Source organism: Eucalyptus grandis, chromosome 8, assembly GCF_016545825.1.
Source record: "Eucalyptus grandis isolate ANBG69807.140 chromosome 8, ASM1654582v1, whole genome shotgun sequence".
In the NCBI taxonomy this organism is placed as follows: Eukaryota; Viridiplantae; Streptophyta; class Magnoliopsida; order Myrtales; family Myrtaceae; genus Eucalyptus; species Eucalyptus grandis.
Window position 1 is genome coordinate 61,419,884 of NC_052619.1, and position 11,081 is coordinate 61,430,964.

The following is an 11,081-nucleotide window of genomic DNA, read 5'->3' on the forward strand; positions in this document are numbered from 1 at the left end:
GCAATTGACCTTGAAACTTTTTTTATTAAGCTGCTTCGCTCTATTGTAATAGTGTGTTGAAACTCTCCTATCGTAAGTAGATGCGCAGGAGCGATCTCCAACTTAGAGGTTTTCTTTTTTTAACAAGCAACATAGAGGTTCAGTACTTAGGTCTTGCATCACCTGATACGTCACAGGCTTTTTTTATGACGTCATTTGTTTCGAATTAAGTCTAGAAATTAATCATATACATAATTTCTTGATTATGGACACTTACGCATGTAAGAACTTACAGGCTTCACATCATTCAGTAAGCTATTTTCGCAAATCAGTCTTAATATATATGGCAGTTAGCATTGCATGTCTTAGAGCTCATAAAACGCCACCTTAAAAACATATGAGCACAAAGTGAAGTGGCCTACGCTGAATCCGTTTGCATTGGGGGCATGATAAATTGAATGGGAAAATTACCAAAAAAGTTACAAAGCGATTTTAATTATGTCAATTCAATCTTAAAATTTTTTTGACCAGCTTAGTTCTAAAATTTTTGATAATTTGACAATTAAGTCCATGCAACCAATTTGACAATTTAGACTCACCGTTGTTGGGTGAGATTGGCCAACTAGAGCCTGGCGAGGTCGTGCCTCACCCAACCCTTGGCGAGGCTTGCTGGAGGTTGCAAAGGTCTAACGCAAGATCCGACGAGTGCGGTCCTTGCTAGAGGCCGTGAGGTTGAAGGACATGCACCATTGGGAGTCGTATAAATGAGCACTATGCTCGCTACTCGTGGAAGAATGCGAACACGCCCCCAAGAAACGAAAATTTTTCAGCTTAAAGACTTGTTTTTCGCTCTCTTGCCTTTATGCATGCATTTGACTAAAGCCAAAAAAATCATAAAATAGCATGAGTACAAAATTAGGGGATTTTGATTTTTGGTTTTTGTATTTATAATAAATTGTTGGAGACACATCTCTAAGTATTTTGATGATTCCAAAACTATCCTTAGTATAATGTTTAAAAAATTATTTGTAGATGTTCATGACAATGCATTAAAGGCAGAAGTGACCGTAATTGTAAAAGATGAGTTTTCATAAGTAGCAGTAATGCACTTAGAGATTAGCTAATGATGATGTTTTGTGTGGATGTTTCTTCTTCTTCTTCTTTTTATTTATTTATTTATTTATTTATCTTTTCGCTTACTACATTGTTTCTTTTTTGATCTTTTGGCTAGATTACGAAAGTAACATGCTAAACGAGTTATTATCAGCAAGTAGTGATCCTATCGAATGATAGATCACACTATTGAGAGTCAGATGCTGCTATCATTCTTATACACTTTATCTCACATGAGTAAAGATAGCAAGAGCGCAACAATAAAGTTTACAAAAGACAAGATCAATATCAATTAGGAGTACATCTCAAAGTAATATTTGGATAACTATGTATTGTGCATCTAACAATTGGCCTTCCAAATACTATAGTATTTGTTTTTTTTTCGTGCTAAATGTGAATATAAATTAAATAAACCTCATTGTTGAGCAAAAATCCAACTGTACCATGCATGATTGTCGATGTGTGGATTTACAAAGCCAAGCAAGAGTCACCTAGTATTCTACTATATTATTGGGGAAAATTGTCTAAAAAAATTTAAATTTTTTAATTTTATCAGTTCAGTCATAAATTTTTGATGATTTATCAATACGGTCATTGAACGAAAATCATTGACTTGACAAGGCATAGTTGATATATTTTCAACTTTCTTTTTTCATTTTTGTTGTTGTGAGCTAGCGATCCTCACCTAGTTGCAATGCTCTCACTAGCCACCATTGAGGCTATGGATTGGCGAATGAACATAAGAAAAGAAGAATAATTCCATGTTAGCGTCGCCTAGTCATGTTACAAAGGATAGTCAATGTCCACACTAATAATTTCGGGATAAGTACACTAATGGTGCTATAAGTTGTGTACGGCGCTCACTTTGGTGCCAAAAGTTTCCGTCAGATCACTTAAGTGCCAAATCGGAGGAAAAACGCTCATTTTGGTGCCATCGGTGAAAGATCCCGGCCACCGGCGAAAGATTTTGGCCAAAATGATTTTTTTTTTTTAAAAAATAAAATAAAATCGATAGGCCTTTAAATGACGTCATTTTCGATCCTCCTTAAGAAAACGACGTCGTTTTCCCATCCTACGTGGATGTCTTCATGGAAACGACGCCGTTTAGCTCACATGGGGATTGAAATTAGGGTTTCCGCCGCTCAGCCACCATTGTAGTTGCTCGACCGGGTGAGCAAGGAGAGACTAAGATTGTTGTAGGAAAAATCGAAGGCAAGGGCGGAGGAGAAGGAGGAAGAAGATGGGTCGAAGGGGCTGTTGGTGCGCTGCTGTTGTTGGTGGGTTACTGGTGTCGTTGTTGGTGTGCTGCCGGTGCTGTTGCTGGTGCCGTGCTGATGGCATTGCTAGTGTGGGTCTTTGAGGAAGAAGAAGACACGAAGACAAGCTTTCTCTCTCTCTCAATTTGGGGATTAGGGTTTCAAAGTTGGGGGAAAGATGCCAAACGGCGTCGTTTTGGTGTTTGGATGTTGACTCAACTCTCCGACGAGCTACATCGGCTTCAAAAATTAATAAAAAAAGGTCACGTCGGATTTCCGGCCAATTTCGTCGGCGTTGGCACCAAAGTGAGCATTTTTCAAATTTGTTGGCACTTAAATGATCCGACGGAAACTTTTGGCACCAAAATGAGCGCCGTACACAACTTATGGCACCATTAGTGTACTTATCCCAATAATTTCTAATGAAAATTGATAGGAAAGATTGTATGAGCAAATTCTCAAAAGGATTAAAATTAAATTAATCAATTGAAGGGTTTATGACTAAATTGATATTCATATAATAAATTTAGCATTTTTTGGCAATCTTTCTGCGTACGTCATTATGGTGTTGGTTATGGCAATATTCAGGGTAGAAGGGAAGACAAATGGCAAGGCTCGTGACATACCGGGTGATGCAAACCTAGAGTATCCAACAGCTCAACAGTCGTCTGCATACGTGATGGGTCATGGTCAAACACCCCATTCTTAACCCCCTCTTCCTATTCATAATTCAAGTTTTCCTTTCTTTATGCTCGTCGCCTAAACTCTTATAAATTTGCATGAAATTTAACATCATCAGACCAGAATATACAGCAAGTGGCAACTTCAAGATATCATCTGAAGATGGAAGGAGTTCGGATTCCACCAGTGAAACTCGGAAGTCAGGGTCCTGAGGTTTGTATTGAAACTAATTCTTGCTTTCGTTATTTGTTGTTGATTAAATTCTTGTGGATTCATTTAAGCTGCTTCGTGCCGAGATGTGTGAGTTATCGTTTCTTCTTCTTCTTCTTCTTACGATGTTTTCAAATAATTGCAGGTTTCGAAGTTGGGATTTGGTTGCATGGGACTCACGGGTATTTACAATGATCCTGTCCAGGAGGAAGCTAGCATATCGATCATCACTGACACCTTCGCCAAGGGACAACATTCTTCGACACGTTGGATATATATGGACCCAAGATCAATGAGATTCTTGTTGGAAAGGTAATGGGAACAAACCGAAACTCACAAAACTAGTAAATTAATGTTTTAGCTGATACATTTTAGATATAAGGTTATTACGGAAACTTCATGATATAATTGTGGCAGGAATTGAAGAAGCTGGGAAGGAGATGCAGCTAGCGATCAAATTCAGTGTGGTGAAACTCGAATCAGACAATCTTGTAATCAAAGGGCTTGAATATGTCTGCTCCTGTTGTGAGGCAAGCCTCGAGCACCTTGGCATTGAGTATATTGACCTCTATTACATGCATTGAATTGACACATCAGTCCTGATAGAGGAAAGTGTGAGTTTGTTTAGCAGGTGTTTCAGTCTGTGGATGATTGTTGATGCTCTGAACGGCCTTTAGCGAACAACAATTGATAAAACCAAATGGTTTTGAAAAAATGCAGAGAGGGGAACTGAAGAATTTGGTGGAAGGGGGAAAAGTAAAAAAATATTGGCTTTGTCGGAGGCTAGCCCCGACATTGTACGGAGAGCGCACATGGTTCATCCCATCACGGCCTTACAAATGGAGTTCGGTCACTTTGGACTTGTGATCCTGCTGTTCACCTCCATTGGAGTAGACTTCAAAATTTTTCCTAATTTTTTTTTTTTGATAACTGATGACTCCGGTGGACCCTCCGTATCCGAACGACTCCTGAGAGTTGGGCTTCTATACTTCGGGAGAAACTAACCCAGTAACCCACCACTAAGATCCTACTTAAATCGCTAACAACTGTGGGTTTTGAACTCTCAATCTCAACAATGAGGAAGAATTATCAACCAATACAGCTACCCACGAATGAGTTAAAAAACTTTTCCTAAGTTGTTCTTCAAAAAACATAAGTTGTTCTCCAAAAAACAACCTTTTCGCTTGGTACGATTTTTGATCTTTTGGCCCCCCTCTCCAAATTTTTAGTGTTTACTAATTGTAACTTGGCAAATTACTAAAGCAATCTAGTATGACTTAAGGCTATTAGTGTGGAAAGTGGACATAGGCTTTTTGATAAAACCAAACCATTATTTATTGTTATGTTCTACTATTTCTCTCACTCATCCTTATTCTAAAACACAATCAGCTCTTGATATTTGAAATATCTGCTTGACTTGATTTTCATAGTAGTCGTCAATTTCCACAAAATTGTCAAAAATTACTAAAGTAACCTAGTCATCCCCCTCTAAGCTATATTGTTAGTTCCCACAAAAGTAAGGCAACATGTACTATTTTTTGGAATCATGTATCATAAACACATTGAAGCATTAAACGTGTCAAGGAATGGACTTGACAAAAAAAAAAAAAAACTTTCTACTTTGATTGTTGGGGGCCAAACTATCATCCATCATGAAGTCTAAGCATGTGCCAAAAATTTGAATTCCAATACTCTCCCTCGATCTAATTCCATTTATGTACTTATTACTACTCTTTCTACGTTGGTTGCTATTTCAATATGTCACCTAAATATGATGTGTTCTATTCTTTCTACCCTGGTTGATAGTTTTCTACTGTTGACACTTAAATTTTGACAACTTATCTAATCATTTATTAATTATATAGAACATTGGGATTAAATTTTAAACTCTAGCAAAGACAATACCCATTAAATTGCATGGCATATAGACATTAGGAGCATTTGCATTAGTAGTAATAGAGACTTTTCGTTTAAAAATATAAAATTAATTAAAAAGAACTATTATTAAAAAAAAGAAAAAAAAGAAGAAGGAAAAGAAAGTCGAATAGGGCCCCGCAGGGGCTGGGCCTGCCCGGCCCTCTCCTTTCCCCCTTCCTTCCTTTTCCCCGCGCAAGCTCGGCCACCTCCCCTTTTTTCCCTTCTTTTTCCCTTTTCGTTTGGGTTGGCCCATCTCCCTTCATTTCAGCCCGGCCCGCGCGTGGGTCTTCTCCCTCCTCACGCCGGTCACTCCTCTGCAAGAAAAAGCAAAGTACGAGCCAGAGGAGATAGAGGATCGCGACGGGGCAGGCGGCGGCGTGATCCGCCGGTCTCCGATCGGCAAGCTGGCGATGGAATTGGCCAGGCACGCCGGTCACTAGCCGTTAAAAGGAGAGAGGCCGAGAGAGAAGGGGGAATTCGATTTGGACGAGGGAGAGAGGCCGAGAGAGAGAGTGGTTGGCCGTCGCCGGAGGTCCGTTCGTCAGCCGCCGTCTGCCGCAGCCCTCCCCTCAAACCAGGTAGGCTTTTTCCGACTGTATGTCCCTTGTTTTTCAGGAGGCGTCGGGCCGGAGCTTGCGCCGACTAGTTCGCGCGAGCGCAAGCTCCGGTCCGAGCCGGTCCTCCCTGAAAGTTGCTAGCTGTTCTAGTATGCATTGTTAGGGGTTCGTGTCAAGTCGAAAATCTTCCGTGTCAGTAGCGCACACCAAGTGCTTGTGAAAATGCCTGAATGGGATTTGAGTTCTGAGGGTTTGTTGTAGCCGAGGATAGTTGTTCTACGTTCATTTTGTTTAATCTATCTCTAAGCGGATCTTGCGTGTTGCTAGTGCGTGTTGTGTTGATCGTTGCCCAAATCCATGTCTCGAATGAGCCTAGGGCCTCCTTCTTGCCGATGCACTCCACATGTTTGATAAAATGTCCCTGAAAAGACCGGAAGCCAATTTTACGTTTTAAATCGGGATCGATCGGTGTTTGCATCCATAGCCATTGAATCATGTTTGCTCTTTGTGCGCTCATTGCGTTTTGGCGTGGTTTTCGCGAAATGATCATGTATCGTCGGAAGAGCGAGAGTTTTCGTCACTCCGGTGTATGGATTAACAGTCGCCGGAATAGGTGGCCGGCGGTCGCCGACGTCAGTACGACCGGCGGATGGTGTCGGGGACGACGTGTTTGGGAGATGGTGTGTCGGGTCTTGCCGTTTCTGTGAGGATTTGGTTGTCGGCGAAAAAGGGGTTCGGGTGGTGGCGTCGGGGAAGAAGAAAGACGCACGAAGAAGAAAGCCCGTGGAGAAGAAGACCAAAGGGGAAGAAAAAAAACATAAAAGAAAAATAATTAAAAAATAATTAATTTAAATATTAATATTAACATAGAAAAAAAAAAAAAGGTTTTAAGAAATTTTTTTATTGGGTCGAGTCCGGATCGTTGAATCGGGTCAGCGGGCCGGATCGGGTTTACGGTCCGAACCCTTTTTTCCTAATAAAATAATATTAAATATAAAAATATATTTTAAATTTTTAAAATTTTAAAAATCAGAAAATGAAAAATAAAAGTAAAAATTCATAAACTTTCAGAAAATAAAAAAATTTCAGAGAACATTAAAAAATTCAAAATTTCAGAAAATATTGAAAATTTCGAAATTCTTTAGAAAATAAAAAATAATAAAAAATAAGAAAAATTCCAAAATTTTCAGAAAATTCCAAAATTCGGAAAATGTTTAAAAATTTCAGTAGTAATTAGAAAATTAATAAAATGGAAAAAAATAAAAAAGGATTATAAAATCTATAAATTTTTTTTTTTGGAAAACATGAAAATTCAATTTTCCAAAAGAAATCCAAAAAAATTATAAATAAATTAAAAATTAAAAATCCTCAAAAGGGTTAAAATTAATCTTTTGGGTTATTTTCTCCTAAAAAGTAGAAGCCTTTCAATTTAAATTATGCTTAAAGTTGACCAAGCTCTTATAACTCTATATTAGGGTTTCAATTGTCCTTAGAGATAAATACCATTGATTGTGTAATATTGATACATTGATTTTGGCTTCCCTTTAATTTAGTTAAGATTAATATTTATCTTTTCCTTAGTGTTAAGGCTATGCTATCCCATGAAATGTTTTTAATGCTTTCCATAGTTGTTGATTGTTATGATAATGATTGTGTAGACTACTTGAAAAAAAATCATTTTTTTTTATAAAGTGAACAAGATTAGAAATCGGAAGGGCACTAATTGGTTAATTAGTCTAATCAAGTCCCCAATCCTAAATTCTCTAATTAGAAAAAATGAGGCATACTTTCATAGCTCACTTGTTTTTTTAATCAACTCCAATAAGCTAGTGGCGACTCCACATTAGAAGATTTTATGAACACTTCAATGTTGCGCGAGGTATAAGCTTGGGAGAGTCCGCATCCAATCATGAGCTATAGGCCCGTTTTTAGGCAATACCCTTAAGCCTGTTACTTTTCTCCTGTGGACAGAAAAGATAGGTCGTGACATTACCTAAATATGATGGGTTCCAGTTTATATATCGGGGAAGAATTAGGAAGAACAATAGTGAATAAAAAACTCAGATGGAATTTTGATGATTCCAAATTATGATAAGTGCGGATGGTGTGATAATTTTTCAGATGTCAATGTTTCCTATGATGTTAGCAAAGACGAGAAGCTAAAAAGTGACAATCAGCAGAACAAGTGCCAATATGACAAGTAGCTCATGGTGACTTGTAGATACCAAGGCCAATCTAGTGTTCTTGAAGGTCTTTGAAGACTGATAAGTCAAAAGAATTAGTGACCTTGTAATCATGTGTCATTTCATCAATACTGCCATTGCACCTATTGAATGGAATGATAACACCATCATAAGAAGAGCACGTGTATGGATCTGGCCTGCGTCGAGTGGCCTAAACCTGAAATTGTTTGCATTTGGTGGCATGCAAAATTGAATTTATGTCGTGAGCTTCGTCCGCAAGCACAAATTCATTCTTGAAGAACAAAGCCTACATGATCAAGTGACTATCAACCTTTTGCCATAATAGGAGAAAAAACGAAATAGGTTTAACATCACTACATAGTGGAAATGATAATTGTGAAATTTTAGATGGAGAGAAATTGTTATTCTCATTCATATCTTCTGGTGTTTTACAATATTGTATTTATAGGCTAATACACAGAAAAATCCTAGCAAACAAAAATAAAGGAAATAAAGCCTAAAAAAGGAGAAAAGCTAAAATCCCATGATTTTTGAGTTAACAACTATAATCCCATGATTTGTGGGATTTAATCATAATCAAATCAGAATAAAAAACCTCCTAAAAAATCCTATATATTTATAGCCATATAATCTGTCTAGTTACAGCTCAACAACAATTTCTCTCCATCTAAAATTTCACATGGCATCAGAGCTTTAGGCTAGATTCCTGAATTTAAAATTGTAGTCTTCATTGTTGCGTTTTTCAGCATTCTTTGCTGTCTATTATTCTCCAAAAATTCTTTCTTCTTTACACAGCCTTCATAGCTGCACTATTGCCTTTGTTCTCTTCTTAACATTCACTCTCCAAAATGGCCACATCTAAAATCACACCCAAAGCCACAGATCCTACCATGAACCAATCTGAGGAGGTTGCCTCAACACACATGATAGGTGATCTTTAGAATATCATGCCAACCATTAGATTGAATGAGAAGAACTACCTCAAGTGGTCACAATTTGTCAAGATGTATATGAAGGGGAAAGGAAAACTCAACCATTTACTTGGGATGGGACCCAAGAAAGGAGATCCTAATTTTGATGCGTGGGATGAGGCTGATTCCATGATCATGTCATGGCTATGGAATTCCATGGAACTAGCCATAAGCGACACTTGTATGTTTCTACCAACCGCAAAGGAGATCTGGGATTCCATTTGACGGACGTACTCAAAGGATCGTGATGCAGCTTAGGTGTACGAAATTAAGGTGAAAACTAGTGGGACAAAGCAATGAGGTAAGACTGGTACTGAGTATGCTAATTCTCTACAGAACTTATGGCAAGAACTCGATTATTATCGAGTATTTCAGATGCGGTGTCCAGATGATGCGGCCATTCTAAAGAGTTTTATTGAAAAGGATCAGGTTTATGATTTCTTAGCCGAGCTTAATTATGAATTTGACCAACTTAGAATTCAAATACTTGGCAAGGAGGAAGTGCCATGATTGGAAGAAACAATTTCCTTGATTCAAGCGGAAGAAAGCCGTCGATCCGTCATGCTAGAACCACAAGTTGTAGAAGGGTTAGCCTTGATAACTAGAAAGGTTGATGAAAAGGGTGACCTGCCAAGGAAAGACAATCGGGACAGCATGTGGTGTGCCTACTGCAAGAAGCCCAAACATACAAAAGAACAATGCTGGAAATTGAATGGCAGACCAACTACTTCAGGCCGAGAATGGGTGAATCGGGCAACACAGCCAAGGCTTCAAGTCCACCTAACTAAGAAAGCTAGTCAAGAAGTTCAAGAGAAAGCAACCTTTAGCAATGAAGAAATTGAGAAATTAAGAGGTTTGTTAGGGTCTCTTAATAAACCCTTTGGTGCATGCTCACTAGCTCTCTCAGGTAATTCTTGGGTTATTGATTTAAGGTCTATCGACCACATGACTCATACCTCATCCCACTTCAGCACTTATACACCTTGTCATAGCAATAAGAAGATTATTGTGGCAAATGGGTCTCTTGCTACTGTTGCAAGGGTTGGAAATGTTCCTATCACACCTAATCTTGTCCTTAAAGATGTTCTTCATGTCCTTAAACTATATGCCAGTCTTATCTCGATATAGAAACTCACAAAAGATCTTCATTGTCAAGCTGTTTTTTACCCATCTTACTATGTTTTTCAGGATCGAGACTCGGAGAGGAGGATTGGACTTGCTAAGGAACAAAATGGGCTGTACTACCTTGAGACACCTCTCACTACAAGAAGGATCATGAATAATCTGTTTGTTGTTTCTTAGTACTTCAAATAAAGAAGCCATTTGGTTTCATCATTTTCGTTTTGGTCATCCGTCCTTTTAAGTCTTGAGTATTATGTTTCTATCCTTGTTTAAAGGTCTGAATATTAAAGGCTTCCATTGTGATATTTGTGAATTAGCCAAGCATAATCGTGTATCATTTCCTATTAGCAATCACTGTAGTTCTAATCCTTTTGACTTAATCCATAGTGACATTTAGGGACCTTCCACAATTCCAAACATCTCTGGAGCTCGTTGGTTTGTCACTCTAATTGATGATTGCTCTAGGGTCATGTGGACTTTCTTACTTAAACATAAATTTGATGTGAGTAGCATTATTCCTTCATTTTATTCCATGATTCAAACTCAATTTGGGGTCAAGATCAAGGTCTTTCGGTCGGATAATTCTAGAGAATACTTCAATCAAGTATTGTCTCCTTATTTTCAAAAGGGAGGCATTATCCATGAGTCATCTTGTGTGAATACACTACAACAAAACAGGGTTGCTGAAAGGAAAAATGGCCATCTCCGTAACACAACTCATGCCTTGTTGTTTCACGGACAAGTTCCTAAAGCATTTTGGGGGGAAGCCGTTCTTACAGCAACATACATGATCAATAGACTACCCTCACGTACATTAGACAACAAGACCCCTATGAAAGTTCTTTCTCAGTTCTATCCTCCCCTTCGTACATCTAATGGTCTTACACCTCAAGTCTTTGGTTGCACTTCCTATGTCCACATTCATCATCATCAACGAGGAAAGTTAGATCCTCGTGCAATCAAATGTGTGTTTCTTGGTTACTCACAAACACAAAAAGGCTATAAATGTTACCATCCTCTTCTTAAAAAATTCTCTGTCTCTGCAGATGTCACTTTTGTTAAAAATAAATC

General features: G+C 38.3%; 1 pseudogene; it reads left to right on the plus strand.

The window, feature by feature from the left end:
* Positions 1-2,922: 2,922 nt before the first annotated feature.
* Positions 2,923-10,420, plus strand: LOC120287423 (annotated as a pseudogene).
* Positions 10,421-11,081: the final 661 nt, after the last annotated feature.